The following is a 16,299-nucleotide window of genomic DNA, read 5'->3' on the forward strand; positions in this document are numbered from 1 at the left end:
TATGATCAACTATGCTGATCTGCATCCGTCTGCCAGATGGAAGGCTGGCTGCCACCCCCTGTGCATCCTCCTCTCTCTGCTGTGTTATCTGCTGACTCAGTTTAACCTCCCCTCCCAACACCAGACTGGGTGTCAAGTCAAGGCTATGTGTCCTTCTAAAGTCTAGCACTGTGCCCAGCACTTAGCAGGTGTTTAGGAAACATCTTTGTTAGCACTGGATGGTTGGACATAGAGAATCTCTAAAGATGTGGAGGCCAGAGTTCATCAGAAAGGGTTGAAAGCACTTTCAAAGGTTAATTGGAAAGAAAGTTTAGAGATTTGTGGGAGGAGGTGGAAGACCACCTGAGGCTGGAGAACAGGTGAGGGGCTGAGCACTAGAGGTGAGGGGAGTTGGAGATGGTCTCAGACCGCTCGGTCAGGAATGCGGGACCAAGACCGAGCGAGAGGCAGAACCCGATCCCCAGGGTTGACTGAAACCCCAAGGCTGGTTTTCAGCGCCAGAACTGTCTGCACTGGCAGAAGTTCACTGACCTCTGTGCTCTCCCTGGGTGACTGGGCAGATGGCAAGCCTGGTTGCCAAGGAGCCGGACCTGGAAGTTCTGAGAAGGGCTGCATCAGTAGACTTTCTCGGGTGGCTTCCCACATCCTTGAGTAACTGCCACACAAAGGTGCCGGGCATGGGACCAAGTGTATGGTGGAGACAGAATTAGTAATGCACACATGGTGACCCCCTCACCCCAGCCAGGTTTCACTGCATGCTTGTGACTAACACCACCCCTTACTTGGCATTCCTGGTGTCATTAAGGTCCCAAGTTGAGAGGGCAAATTTTTGCAGGGAGTTGGGAGGGTGCGAATCAGCCTGGGGTGAGGGACCCTGCAAAAATGGAAATGTATGTGATGGGCTACTTGTGGGGATGGTGTAGTAAGTGAATCTGTCCAACCTTGAGAGTGGCCTGCCGTGGGCCAGGCAATGAGCTGAGGGAGGCCGAAAGGTGTAAATAAGCTGAGGTGAATGTGGGTCTTGTTGGCACAGATTTATGCCCTGTCTTCATAATGTACCCTTTCATCTTGGGAACCTGGATTCCAAAACTCTAGCCTAGACAGGAATCGATGGAGCTACGTCTGCGCTCACAGTGTTCAAGGTTCCTCTGCGCCGGGGCCTCCTGAATACTGATGTGAACAGCCCCACTCTGCCAGGGGACACTGCTGGGAATCCAGACAGCCAAAGGCATCCTTCTTGCAGACCGTCTCTGGCCTGGGAGCCCTGCTCATTCTGGGGGCTGAGGCCCTCTTTGTCTCCATCTCCCCAAGGGAGGGACAAGCCCAATCACGCCCGCCACGGGCCGTCGGCAGTCGGCCTGTGCCTCATCTTCTCTCCTCCTTTTCATGTGTGCTGGCTTCTGGTTTTGTGGCTTTCAGCAGTGACTGAAACCACCCCCTCCCCGTCCCTTCCCAGGGTTGTGGGCAGGCCCAGGCTGACAGGGCCAGGCCTGGGAATCCGGGCAACGGGAAACAAGGCCGCCAGAGGACCTGTCACAGCGGCCAGCTCTGCCCGGGCAGGCCTCGTCTCCCGGTGGGTGGGTGGGGGGCAGAGCCAGGACCCCGGGAGCCCCCTGCTGCAGGGATGGAGGGTCTGACCAGCTTCCCACCTGAGCGAAGCCCCTCTTGGCCGTTCCCCTGCTGTGGGCCCTGCACGCAGCCTGGGAAAGCCGGCATGACGGGGCAGGGAGAAGGCAGAGGAGGGGACGTGTTCCTGGTGCAGCCCTGGAGGCTGTCGTCCTGAGAACCAGAACACACACTGGGAGAGATGACCGATGAAGGGATCCTGGGAAAAGAGACACACGAAAACTACACCCGCTCGGAACAAACAAAAAAGGCTTAAGGGCTCAGAAACCAGTTTGTCGCTCTTTGTGAACAGCTGGGGATCCCTGACTCATGCACTGGCCCCTGTTCCCTCTGCCACCCGGGGCCAGCCAGGGAGAGGCCAGATTCTGCAGGAGACAGAACAGAGCCCTCTACCATTGCCGCCACTTGCTGGCTGTGGGACCTTGGACACGTCCGCGGGCCCCTCTGAGTCTCCGCTTTCTCATTTGCAAATGGAGACATGCCTACCTCCCAGGGGTGTTGTAAAGGTTCAGTGATGACGTGGTTTATCATATGCCTATAGTAGGCATTAAATAAATAGAATTATTATCCCTGATCAAACGTGGCTCACTCACTCCTTTTTAAAGCCTCCCCTCAGATACCCACTTTCTATATGTACACTCAGTCCTCTCTCTGAATGATTTCACCTTATCCATAGCCTCAGATGGGGTGTGGGAGTGTGTGTGTGTGTGTGTGTGTGTGTGTGTGAGAGAGAGAGAGAGAGAGAGAGAGAGAGAGACCAGAGGAGACAAAGAAAAACTGGTCACATGGTGACCACATTTCCCCTCTCCTAGAAAATGTGTCTATGTGTGTGTATATGTGTGTTCACACGCACACGTCCATACACACAGCCCTGTGTCGCAGACAGGGCACAGTTCTCCTCCTTTGCAAGATGGGGACACTGAAATCATACCTTTAGGGTGACTTAAGTGCCTTTGAAAAGGTATCATCTAGCGATCTTGAAAAAGCAAGTTTCAATTTTTTTACCCATTAAGGAAAAGTGCTTCCACCCACGCCGTGATTACTCTGATGATTCCCATATCCTAATTCCCCGAACAGGTTCTTGGGGAAGTCGAGTCTCAGAACAGAACAGCTGTCACCCTGAAACAAAAAATTATTGTCTCCTGGAGACACCACTGAAACTCAAGGATTTCTTCTGTGCTGCTTGGCCTACTTCCTGTGCAGCCTCAAGTCCCGTTCACAGCCGTGACAGATCAGTGACCATGACAGCCCTCTCCGGCGTGGACAGTGCTTAACACCCACAGAGCGCCTTCGCATTTGTCAGCTAATTTGTTCTGTCCACAGACCCATGAGGTGGGTTGCAGGCAGGCTCACCCCCTCCCCGCCCTTCTAGAGGAGAAAGAAGTCAAGGCACAGAGCGGTCCAGTGTCTTGCCTTATAGGTCAGGCATCTCACAAGCGTGAAACCACGGTCTTTGGACCCCAGGAGGGCTTTTTTGTCTGACCACCACACCTTTTAAAAGCACAGTGCTGACCAATGTCTATCTCTGTCACCTGTTGTTGTTTGGTATCATTGAAATGATCTTCCCTAAACAGATTTAATAACTCCAAGTTTTGTTCTCTGACCCTCTGAGAAAACAGACATGCTTTACAGAAGGAATGTGAGTCTGAACAGTCATGTTTTGTAGACATCAGTGTTTATTTCCCTGTGATATTGTAGCTTCCTCTGGAAAAATCCAAGCAATACATCCGTTTCCAGTCCTGAGAAACTCTCAAATGTTGACCATGTGTCTGATTCCTGTGTGGTCAAAAGAGGGATGTTCTGAATGTCCACAACTTATTTCCATGTTAAAATAATTCCACGCTCGGCTAAATTCCACTTACACACAAGTGTGCACCTGTTAAAATAGGTCATTTTTCACTGTTAATCTTCCAGATTCCATGGACATGTGTGGGAACCCCAGACAAATGTAACCTGAATGTCACAAAGGGCATTTTTCTCTGCTGAGTGATCCTGGTCGGTGCAGACCTTGGGGTGCCTCACTGCCCCCAGATCTGTGAAACTGAGGAAGACCCCTTTCTGGTGAGGGAATGGATTGGAATCAAACCTTAGCATCGAAGGCCTGCATGAAATCACATGGGCTTTTTGTCTTGCAACCATGTTATATTTTAGTGAGGCTTCTGGAGAGCTTTTCCTCTGGTGCCCTACAGTATACAAACTCAGTAACTTTCCCCAATGCCCCATAAAGCTAAAAAGGAAAAAAAAAAGATGTTCAGAGCAAGGACCTCTAGCATCTGAGGTTTCGTTACTCTTGTAGAAATAGAAGGTCATGTTTGCCACAAAACTTTTAAGGCTAAAAAGTAAATACATAAAGGAGTATTTTTGACTGAAGTTTTCGTCCTGGCATTGAAATTTTTTTTTTTTTCCCCTTCTTCAGATTCTGAGTGCTTCCAGAAACCCAAGTGCCTTTAATCAGTATCAGGGGGCTGCCATGTGGGGCCTTCTGGACAGCAAGGCCTGAGGTCTCCAGGGAGATTGATGGTATGCCGGAAGCCCAGTCCTATGACCTCAGACTCGGGACTTGTACTGGGACAGACAGCCTGTCTTCCCCTCCACGAGTTGTGAGAACCTGCCATGGATTGCTAGTCTTCCTGGCAGTTTATTCTGAAGAGAAAGTCAAGGTCTGGAGCCCCAGAGCAGGGGTGCTGGACCGGCGGCCTTGCAGACGGCATCAGACAAGCCACCGATCTCTTGGGAAAGCGTTCACCCTCTTGCCTTTCTGAGGGGTCGTTAATATATGCGTGCATCCCAGATCCAAGAATGGGTTCTCCAAACTGATTTACTTAAACTTATTTTTTCTCCTGAGATATGTTTTAAGAAGGACATAAAGAAGGCAAGATGCAGGGCGTCTGGGTGGTGCATTTGGCTGAGCATCTGATTCTTGGTGTCGGCTCAGGTTGTGATTTCAGGGTCGTGAGATGAAGCCTCAAGTTGGGCTCCTCACTTCAGTGTGGAGTCTGCATGGGATTCTCTCTCTCCCTCTGCCCCTCCCCCCACACGTGCACGCTCTCTCTCTCTCTCTCGCTCTCTCTCTTCCTCTCTTAAATAAATAAATCTTTAAAAAAAAGAAAAGAAGGAGGCCTGAACTGTCCTTAAGGAAAGCAAGGTGAAAAGCTATGTTTCAGGGTAGAATCTGGCATAGAAAGTGGCCCATAGCAGGCACTCCACAGACCCACCTCAGCTAAAGGGACCTTCTCTATCTTCCTTCCACCACCTCGGGAGTGACCGTATTGGTGACAAGAGTTGGGGCCTGACAAAAAAAAAAAAAAAAAAAAAAACAAAAAAACAAAAAACCCACCTGGTCAATTGCATAGACTATATAGTCTATGTGATGATAGTCTCTTCCAAGTTTCCAACCAGCTCTCTCAGTTCAATGCACTTCCACAAACATTTCCTTAGCACCCACCCATTCCCAAGGACTGTCGTGGGTGCCCAGGGGAAACAGAGCTTAATGGGACATGGCCCTTTCTGCTGCTGCCGCAGCTGAGCAAGCTCAAAGCCTGTGTCTATTTGCCAAGAGAATGGCCAACTAAAGGAAAACAAAACCAAACCAAAGCAGAAAAGCTGATTCGGGGAGATGGCTGGAGTTGGGAGGGTGGAAACAGTGTCTGAGCCCTGATCCCCTGGACACCAAGGAACGCTTGCAGATGGCATGGTAACCGCAGGGCGGTTGCTGAGGGAACCTGAAATCATGTCACACGGAGGAGATTTGTGGGTATGGAAGACCTTTGGCCTGGAGAAGAAAAGACTTGGGGAACAGGAGAGCTGGCTTCCCATACCTGGGAGTGTGTGGTGGGGAAGACCCAGGGTGCACTGCGGAGTGGGGAGGATGAGTCCAGGAGAAGTGCCCAGAGTTCCAAATGGAGGGTCTTCCTAGTCAGGGCCGCCCCCAGGTGGAAGGGATGCGCTGGGAGGCGGGGCTTCCCACCGCTGGAGGACCTGCGATGGGGCAGGGCGGGGGACAGAAAGCCTGCAGGATGAGTTGCCAAAGAGAAGAACTGAGAACCAAAGGGAGGGACCCTCTAAGCTTCACTCCTGCCTCAAAGCTTTGGCTGCCCCCTCTTCTCATTGCAATTCAATGAGCTGCTAAAGCCGGCAGGGCAGCTACGTTCCTACCGGACCAGGCCCCCAGTGGGGAGCCTGGCCGCACACGTGGGGCAGGTAGTAACAAAGGCCCACGCGGATGAGAGGAAAGGGAGGAAAGCAGAACATTCTGCAGACCTACAGGTTGCCCTCTGAGCCTCCACCTCACCCCATGCGATGCCTCCTGGCCTCTGGGGCTGACAAGCCACACTTCAGCCTGGGGTGCAGTGTGTGCAGTTTCTTTCAGAGGCGACAGGCCCTGAGCAAGGGGGCAGAGAGTGGTGCACATGGGCAGCAGGCCACCTTCGGCCCCCCAGCACGAGGCAGGTGGCACCAGTCCTAAGGTGCTCGCAGCATCTCTGCCCTTCTCACACCCCACCTTCCCTCAGCAGAGGGGGTGCCTGCCGTGCAAATCCCCCTCATTCCAGCCTGCCCCTCCACACACACACACACACACACACACACACACACACACACACACACACTTCTTCTCTTAGTTGAAAGTGTTTCTTTTTCCTGATATCACTGTCTAAGAAATAAATGAATTTCCCCAGTCAGCAGGCGTTTGCTGAGCTCCCGTCACGGGTTGGGGTTGCAAGTTCAAAGATAACGGGGACAGCCTCCCAACAACTGAGGAGCTGAGGAGTGGCAGAAGCTGTGGGTGTCCATGCAGCCTGGGCGCCACTCCGGTGGATGTGCACCCTGTTGCTGCAGGAGCACAGAGGAGGGACCCGAGTCTGGGCTTTACAGCAGGCTTTGCAGGAGAGCTGCCATTTGACCTGGCTCTTCAGGGAGAAAAGAGCAGGTGCAAGAAGAAGAAGCGGGGAGGGTATTCTAGTTAAGGGGACAGCACAAGCAAAGGCCCAGCAGGGAGAAGCTGCATGGCAGCCATTACAAATGATTAGAGCTACTAGTCTGCAAATTAGGAGACTGGCAGGGAGGGGTGGGGCTGAGAAGTTAGCCTGGACACATGCTAAGGGCCTTAACATCATTCTAAGGTACCTGATTTTTCCTCTAGGTTATGAGAACAGAGGTGCGACACGGACCTGCTTTATAGGGGTTTTTCTGCCTTTCGTCAAAGACATAATATAGAGGGGTGCGGAACCAGTGTCAGAAACACTAGTCACAGTTCTCCTGTAATGGTTCAGTTGAGCCTTGGGAAGGGCCTGAACCAGCGCAGCTGCAGTAAGATGGAAAGGAGGGGACCAAAAGGAGAAATTGTAAAATGTAACACTCAACAGGGCCATCCAACCAATGAAAGCCACAAAGACAAATGATCCAATAAAATAATGAGCAAAAGACTTGAACAGCCATTTTGCAAAGGAAGACACATGAATGCCCACTAAGCAGATGAAAGAGTGTTCAACACCGTTAGTTATCGGGGAAATGCCAATTAAAACTCCAGTGAGAGAACACTTCGGGCTCTCTAGAATGGCTATATCCAAAATGACTGACCAAACCAGGTGCTGGTGGGAAGGTGGGGGAAGGGACTCACACACACTGCTGGTGTGGTGGTGGCAGCGGGGAGTTAAATGGTACAAATGCTTTGGAGAACTCTGACAGATTCCTATAGAGTTAAATATCTATCTTATGACCAAGGAATGCCACTTCTGGATATTTGCCCAAGAAAAATATGTTCCTCAAAACTTGTGCCAAAAGGGGCGCCTGGGTGGCTCAGTCGGTTAGGCGACTGCCTTCGGCTCAGGTCATGATCCTGGAGTCCGAGGATCGAGTCCCGCGTCGGGCTCCCCGCTTGGCGGGGAGTCTGCTTCTCCCTCTGATCCTGCCCCCTCTCATGTGCTCTCTCTCTCAAATAAATAAATAAAATCTTTAAAAAAAAAAACTTGTGCCAAAAAAAAAATATTCCCAATAAAATTATAGAGTTTGTAGCAGCCTGATTCAAATATTGCAGAACTGGAAACAACCCATGTATTCATCAACAAAGGCATAGATAAACAGACTATGGTATATCCATATGATAGAATACCACCAAGCAATAAAAAGAAACAAACTACAGATACATGCAATGACATGGGTGAATGGCGAAAATGTTGTTGGTGAGAGAAACCAGGCACTATATGAATACACCACATTCTGTTCATCCCTTTGCCAGCTGATGGACGTTTGAACTGTTTCCAGTTTGGGATTACTATGAATAATGCTGTTATGGATGTGTACTGGCAATTTAGGAGGACATATATTTCCATTTCTCCTGAGTAAATACCTAGGAGTGGAGCTGTTGGGTTGTATGGTAAGCACGTGTTTACTTTTAAAAGAAATAGTCAAATTATTTTGCAGAGAGGCTATACCACTTCACATTTCCACCAGCAATTTATGAAGATTCCATTTTCTCTACATCCTTATCAACACTTGGTATTGTTGGGCTTTTTAAACTATTCTGGTGGGCATAGAATGTTATCTCATTGCGATTTTAATTTATATTTGATGACCAGTGATGTTGAACATTTTTCATGTACTCCTAGACATTTCATACATCTTCCTTGCTGAAATAGTTGTTCAAATATTTTGCCAATTTTTTTACATGGGCTGTTCATCTTCTTCTAATTGAGTAATAAGAATTCTTAATACATTCTGAATACATCAGATGGTTTGCAAATATTTTCTCCCAATCTGTAGTCTACCTTTACATTTTCTTTTGCCAAATTTTAAAATTTTGATGAAGTCCAATGAATCAGTACCTTTTGTGATTTGTACTCCTGTGTCCCACCTAAGAAGTTTTTGCTTAACCCAAGGTCACAAACAAAGATTTTCTTCTGTCTTTCCTTCTAGAAGTTTTATGGGTTTAGCTCTCACATTTGGGTCTGTGACCCACTTTGAATTAATTTTTGTGTATGGTATGAGGAAAGATCAAGATTAGTATCTTTTTTTTTTTTAATGACTATCCACTTACTTTAGGAGCATTTACAGAGACTCATTTTTTCCTGTTGAATTATCCTGATTCCTTTATCAAAATCAATTGACCTTTTAAATTGAGGGCCTATTTCTGGACTCTCAAGCCTGTTCCATGCACCTCTATGTGAATTGTTATCCAATTCACACTCTGTGTGAATTACTGTAACTTTATAGTAAGTCTTAAAGTTGTGTACTACAAGAGTTTTTGTTGTTGTTGTTGTTCTTTTAAAAAAATTGGGTTGTGACAAAGGACTTGAATAGACATTTCTCCAAAAAAGCTATACAATGACCAATAAACATGTGAAAAGATGCTCAACATCAGAGAAATATAAATCAAAACCACAATGAGATATCACCCCACACTCATTAAGATGACTACTATGAAAATAAAACAAAACAAACAGAAAATGATGTGTTGGCCAGGATGTAGAGAACTTGAAACCCTTGTACACCGTCAGCAGAAATGTAAAATGGTGCAAATGCTAGGGAAAACAGAATGGTTTTTCCTCCAAAAATTAAAAAATAGATATGACCCGCACTCAGGCTTCTGGGTATATACACAAAAGAACTGAAAGTAGGATCTTGAAGAGACATGTGTACACCTGTGTTCATAGCACCATTACTCACAATAGCTGAAAGGTTAGCAAACTAAATGTCTATTGATGGATGAATGGGTAAAGAAAATGTGGTCTATACATGTAATGGAATATTATTCAGCCTTAAAAAGGAAGAAGATTCTAACATAATCCATTAAGTGAAACAAGCTGGTCACAAAAGGACAAACACTGTGTAATTCCACTTACACGAGGAACACAGAGAAGTTACATTCAGAGAGACAGAAAGTAGAACGGTGTTTTCCAGAAGCTGGGGGAGAGGGAGAATGGGGAGTTGTAGTTTGATGGGCCTAAGGTTTTAGTCTTGCAAAATGAAAAGAGTTATGGACATTGGTTACATAACAATATGGATATACTTAAACACTACTGAACTGTACACTTAAAAATTGTTAAGATGGTGAATTTTGATATGTGTATTTTGCCACAATTAAAAAATTTTTTTCCATGTTTTGTTTCATCTATGTCATTTGTATTCCAAATAAATTTTAGGATCAGTTTATCAATTTCAACAAAAAAGTCTGCTGGGACGTTTACTGGGATTTCACTGAATCTACAGATTCATTTAGGGAGAATTATTCTTTCTAATTAGCAATATTGAGACTTCCAAACCATGAACACGGCACATTTCTCTGTTTAGTGAGGTCTTCTTTAATTTCTCAGCACTGTTTCACAGTTTTCAGTGTACAGGCCTTAAAGATCTTTAATAAATTTATTCCTAAGTATTTTTATACCACTATGAATGGAATTTTTGGAGTTTTATATTTCGTATTTTTTTGCTAGCATATAGAAATACAGTTGATTTCTGTAATTAATCTCATATCCTATAACCTTGCTAGATTCATTTATTGGTTCTAATAGCTCTTTTGAAGACTCCTTAGGATTTTCTACAACATGTTTACCTCGTTCACAAAAAGACAGTTTTACTTCTTTCTTTCCAATATGTATGCCCTTTTTTTTTTCTTTTCATACGTTATTGAACTGGTTAGGACCTCCAGTACAATGTTGAATAAGGGTGGGAAGCAAGTTTGAAAATGGAATTATTTTACTCAACAAAGGCCACCAGTGGCCTCTGGGAGGTCAGTTTCATTAGAACAGCAGGGGTATTACCTTTCATGAAGTCTGAATGAAAAAGGAAGGACAGAGAATGGTTAGGACACAGTCCCTAGTCTCAAGGGGTTCCCAACGGGTAAACAGGGGAGCTCTGTATATACATGTCTCCACCTCGGACACTACTCCTAAATCCAGCCTCCCCTGCCCCTCACCTAGATACTTCAACAGCCACTTCCTTCTCCTTCCTATTTTTACTCTCCTTCCTCCCTCTCCCCCATGTATTCCCTTTTTACAGTGAAACTCAGATTATGTTACTCCTCTGCTCAAAACTCTCCAACCACTTCTCCTGGCAAATAGAAGAAGTGACAGCCCTATACCATGGCTATTGAAGCTCTGTGTAACATGGCTCCATCCCCTTCTCTAGCCTCATCTCCCGCCAGCCTCCCCTTCCTCACTATGCTCTGGCACACTCATCTTCCTTCTGTTCCTGGGACTTTGCATTGTTACTATTCAAACTGGGGTCATGCCTGAAAGCTTGTTAGAAATGCAAAATCTCAGGCTTCACCTAAGACCTGCTAAATTGGAATCTGCATTTTAACAAGATACCCACGGGATTCCTATACGCACAATCTTGCATCTCAAAGTGTAGTCTGGGTATGATCCAGCAATCCCATTTCTGGGTATATATCCAAAGGAAATGAAATCACTATCTCAAGGAGATATATCTGCACCTCTGTGTTCACTGCAGCATTATTTAGAATAGCCAAGACAGGGAAACAACCTAACTGTTCCTCAATAGATGAATGGATCAAGAAAATGTAAGATCGACTGATCTATTTATCTATCAATCGAGAGATGATGGAAAATTATCCAGTCATTAAAAAATGGAGATCCTCACATTTTCTACAACATGAGTGAAACTTGAGGGCATTATGCTATATGAAATAAGTCAGAGAAATACAAATACTGTAATGTTTGTCTTACATGTGGAATCTAAAAAAAACCCAAACTCATGGGTACAGACAGCAGATTGATGATTGCAGGGGTGGAGTGGATGGGGAATGGGTGAAGGTGGTCAAAGGGTACAAACTTCCATTATAAGATGAATAAGTTCTGAGAATCTAATGGACTGCATGGTGAATACAGTTAACAATATTGTAATGCACACTTGAAAGCTGCTAACTGAGTAGACCTTAAAAGCTCTCACCACACACACAAAATAATAAAACGAAAAGATAACTACGGGAGGTGATAGATATGCTAACTAATCTTCTTGTGGCAATCATTTTGCAATGTATAAATATATCAAATCATCACATTGTACTCCTTAAACTTATACAATGTCATATGTCAATTTTATATCAATAAAGCCGGAAGAAAGAAGTGCTTTATACATATTATATTAAAAAAAGAGTATGGGGCACCTGGATGGCTCAGTTGGTTGAGCGTCTGACTCTTGGTTTCAGCTCAGGTCATGATCTCAGGGTCGTGAGATGGAGCCCTGCATCAGGCTCTGTGCTGAGCGCAGAGCCTGCTTAGGATTCTTTCTCCCTCTGCCCCTCCCCCTTTCTCTCTGTCTCTCTCTCTCTCCAGGAAAAACAAAAACATGGTCTGAGAACCAGCAGCATTGCCATCATCTGGAAGCTTGGTAAAAATGGCAAATCCCAGACCCCAACCCAGACATTTGGAGCCAGAATCAGCATTTTTAACAAGACATCCAGGAGATATTTATGTACATTAAAGTTTGAGAAGCACTGCCTTACACCATAAAAAAACACTTTCCTAAAGCAGGATTCAACTCTCTCCGGTAAAGAACTTTAATTCTGTGTATGTGTCAATAAATGAAAATTTAAAACCTAGTAAGAGAAAATGGAAAGACTTGTCCATACAACCAGTAATTAACCAGGTGGGAATAAAATCTGATTAAAGAAAGAGAAGGGACTTCAGTTCATTAAAAGAATAAGATGAGCTTGCTGGGGAGCCACCAGTGCCACCTTGAAGCAAATGGTTTATCTTTTGTCATCTGACTGATAATGCCCTGCTTTGAAACATGGACTGATGACGTGAAGATCTTGGCTATTCTCATTGTCACTCCCTCTCAGCAGATTGCTTCCTCCCCACAGTCATGCATATACTAGATAAGTAAACTCAGCAAAAAACACACCCCAAACAAAAGGCTTTGCCGGCAGCAGGTCATACACTGCCTTCAAGTCCTGGCCTGCCATCTTGGAAATGGGTACCATGAATCATCACTGAGATCAGCAGCATGTGGACTACAACACAACCTAACTCCGCTGGGGGAAAACGACCCAGTCAGTGCACAGAGGCTTCCAGGGAGCAGAAGTCTTTGCAAGTGGGAGGGTCCAGGTCCTTACCTTCTGCACCATCCTCAGAGGTTCTCTCTTCTGGGCGGTTCCCAACAATGTTTTGGTCCCTTGAGCCCCTGTGCAGGCAGTGCTGCCCTGGACCATTCTCTCGAGGTGCTTCTCCTACAGTCCTACTAGAAGCAGAGCCTTACCGGGGCCATGACAGGTGCTTACGAGTCTGTGGCTTCTAAGTTCAGCCAGTGGAGTCTAAGAAGAATCCCAAACTCAACAAAAAATCAAAGTATAGAGTGTATGTCACTGTGGGCAATACCATTGTTAGAGCATCAGAGCTGGGAGAGACCCATGTATTCCAGCAGACCTTCATCCATAATCAATTACCAACTGGAAGCAAAATAGCCATGTGGCAAAGAGCTCAAGTTTTGGCATCAGATTTTTGGTTAAATCTTGTCAGCTGTGTGACTGTGGAGTAAATATTAACTTCTCTGTTCCTTGGTTTGCTCATCTGTATGATAGGAATAATAGCAGTGCTTGCTTCACAGGGTTGTTCTCAGGAATAGAATCATTGACCTAAGACACTTAGGACAATGCCACTTTTTTTTTTTAAGGTTTTATTTATTTATTTGTCAGAGAGAGTGACAGAGACAGAGCACAAGCAGGGGTAGCTGCAGGCAGAGGGAGAAGCAGGGTCTCCGCGGAGCAGGGAGCCTGACAGTGGGCTCGATCCCAGGACCCAAGGATCATGACCAGAGCCAAAGGTAGACGCTTAACCGACTGAGCCACCCAGGCGCCCCAGGACAATGACACTGTTAACAAATGATAGCTATTGTAATTTCAGAGGCTGCTTCTGGCACGGGAGTCTCAGTGACAGGGGAAGCACCCGGTGCTTAGGGGAGCAACGAGGAGGGGCTATCACCCAGACGGGAGGTGGGCGGGGGTCAGGAAAGGCTTACCCGGTATCTTGAGGTTTAGCAAGAATAGGAACCTCCTGGGCTCTGCACTCCACCTCTTTCTCTTGTTTTTCCTGCTGGAGCGCACACGCTCACGCGTGGACGCGCATGCCCGCGACGCGACGGGGGCGAGCAGCCGTCAGGGCCGCAGCCTGAAGCAACCGTCTGCAGCTGGGAGCGCAGCCCCGGCGCGCACTCTGGCTGCCCCAGCTCCAGCTGTGAGGGAGGAGCAAGGCTGGAGCCAGGAGGCAGCCTCCCCCGACCCATGAGAAGATCTCCCTAGATTAGGCAGCTGCCCGCGGCATCACCTCCTACCCCTCGGTTCGCAGCTGGAGGAGGGGAGGACCGATGGGAGGACGGATGGGAGGACGGGTGGGAGGTGCGGAGCACACACGGGGCCCGGGCATGGGCTCTCTTTGTCCACGTCTTACTGGGGAATGACCAGCAGAGCCCCCAGCCCGGGCTTGGCCGGCTAGCCTTGCTCACAGCTGCTCTGCTTTTGTGTCAGGCATCTGTCCCACCACATTCTTCCTCGTCTGTGTGTGGGTGGTGGGCGGGGGGGGGGGGGGGGGGGGGGGCGGGGCGAACTCCTGTCCAAGTCCAACAGTGGCTTGCAACCTTGGCTGCACATCCGAATCTTCTGGGGAGCATTGGCCCGGGCCCCAGCCCAGAACAACTGAATCAGAACCTCTAGGGGTAGGGCTTGGGCACTGGTTTTTTTGTTTTGTTTTGTTTTGTTTTTTAAGCTTCCTAAGTGATTTTAATGAGAACCAGGGTTGAGAAGAACTGTCGGATAAGGAAAAATAGAGCTTCTGGAAGTCAGAAACCACAGACCTTCCAACCTGAATGGTGGGTGGAGAATGGTTCGGGCCAACCCCCTTATTTTACAGATGGGGAAATGTAAGTCCTGAGGAGGGACCTGATAAGTCCAGCTTGCAGAGTGAGTCGTGGCAGAGCCGGGAGAGAACCCGAGTGTCCTATTCCGAGTCCAGTGTTGTTTTCACAGCATTTACAAAAAGTAAATTGCAAAGGTACCCCTAGAACACTTAGGTCTTGAAGGACAGTGCTAGTTGCCAGCAAGAGTATAAAAATGACAAACCCAGGCACCTGTTACTAAAGAGTCACAGGCAGGGGCAGACATGTTCCACCTGAATGTCACCGTCTGCCCTTGGGCAGATGAGGTAGCGTTAGACGGAGGCCCACGTTCCTGGCTCACTGGCCTCACCTGCCCAGGCGTGGAACTTCACACCTTAGGCTGCTATAGTCTAGCAATTCCACCTGTAGGCCGGTACAAAGGGTCCTCCACTTTACAGGGCCGGCCCCATCCTAGGGCAGGAGTCCAGGAGGCCAAGGGCCATGGCTACAAGGAGCTTGTGCTCTCTATTCGAGACCCGAATTCCCTCCAAATTCCCTGCCAAAACACTGCTTGGCATTTCCAGGGCCTGTACAGGCCTTTCCCCAGGTTTGTCCTTGCCAGTGTGGGTCATGCCACAAGGATGAGAACTCCTTGGCCAGAGGTCACCAAGGGATGCACCACCGGCATGTCCACCCCTTGGCCCAGGCCCAGCCAAGGAACCGTTGCAGCCAAACTTGCACATCTGGGCCAGGGTGTCGAGATTTGGGCACAGATCGCCTTGCAGATGTTGCTGGGGGGCAGGAAGAGAAGAGTGTCCTGGGCTCCATCCCTCACTTGACCCCTTATACTGAGCAAATCCTGCAGAGCCTTCACTGGCTGTTGTGGCAGAAAATCAACCCCAGCTCAGCATTAGTGTGAGGAACAAGTTGGGGACAAGCCTGCAGGAAGGCCACAGTAGGACACGGTCACACTCGGATCTCTCACATCATTCTGGCCTGCAGCTTCCCTCCATAGAGAGTAAGCTTCTGAATTAACACCCCCTTTTCTCCATCTCAATAATTTGCCCAGGCCCCTTGCCCTCCAGCAAATCAGCTGCTCCACACAGATGCCGGACACGGTCTCAGCAAGGACTCCTGGGCCCTACTCCACATCAAAGGTTCTCCTTCGCGGAGCTGCCAACACCACCCTCCTGCACACGGTGCAGGCAGATTAATCTCAAGTGGAGGGACTGGGGAGAACTTCACTGGTGAGGGCTTCTGCAGGAGGCTAAAGTTTGAACAGGCAGAGATCCATGAGCCAAGTCAAGGAGGCGGGAATACGTGGGAGGCTGGGAAGAGCATGATGACAGCAGGGAGGATGGGTGTGGGGAGCAGGGCAGCAGGGCAGGTGAGGGGAGTGCGCGTGGAGCAAGAAGCAGGAAAGGCACCTCACGCCTGTCGGCATGGCTAAAATCAAAAACACAAGAAACAACAGGTGTTGGCGAGGATGCGGAGAAAGGGGAACCCTCGTGCACTGTTGGTGGGAATGCGAGCTGGGGCAGCCATTCTGGAAAACAGTATGGAGGTCCCTCAGAAAATTAAAAATAGAGCCACTTTATGAGCCAGTCATCACACTACTGGGTATTTACCCCCAAAATACAAAAACATTAATTCAGGGGGATGCATGCGCCCTTATATTTATTGCAGCATTATTTACAATAAGCAAGATATGGAAGCAGCCCACGTGTCCCCTGATAGATGAATGGATAAAGAAGAGGTGGTAAGTACACACAGTGGAATATTATTTGGCCCCGAAAAGAATGAAATTTCGCTTTTTGCAATGATATGGCTGGAGCTAGAGGGTAT

At 47.7% G+C, this 16,299-nt stretch overlaps 1 long non-coding RNA gene across 1 annotated transcript; it reads right to left on the bottom strand.

The window, feature by feature from the left end:
• Nucleotides 1-3,269: 3,269 nt before the first annotated feature.
• Nucleotides 3,270-13,785, bottom strand: LOC141374621 (uncharacterized). Its single transcript, XR_012381650.1, has 3 exons — nucleotides 13,603-13,785; nucleotides 5,445-5,604; nucleotides 3,270-3,402 (listed from the first exon to the last, which is right to left on the bottom strand). It is a non-coding gene; the product is annotated as an uncharacterized lncRNA (long non-coding RNA).
• Nucleotides 13,786-16,299: the final 2,514 nt, after the last annotated feature.

Source organism: Callorhinus ursinus, unplaced genomic scaffold (genome assembly GCF_003265705.2).
Source record: "Callorhinus ursinus isolate GAN/ISIS: 27379988/994484 unplaced genomic scaffold, GSC_fseal_2.0 scaffold1, whole genome shotgun sequence".
Classification (NCBI taxonomy): Eukaryota; Metazoa; Chordata; class Mammalia; order Carnivora; family Otariidae; genus Callorhinus; species Callorhinus ursinus.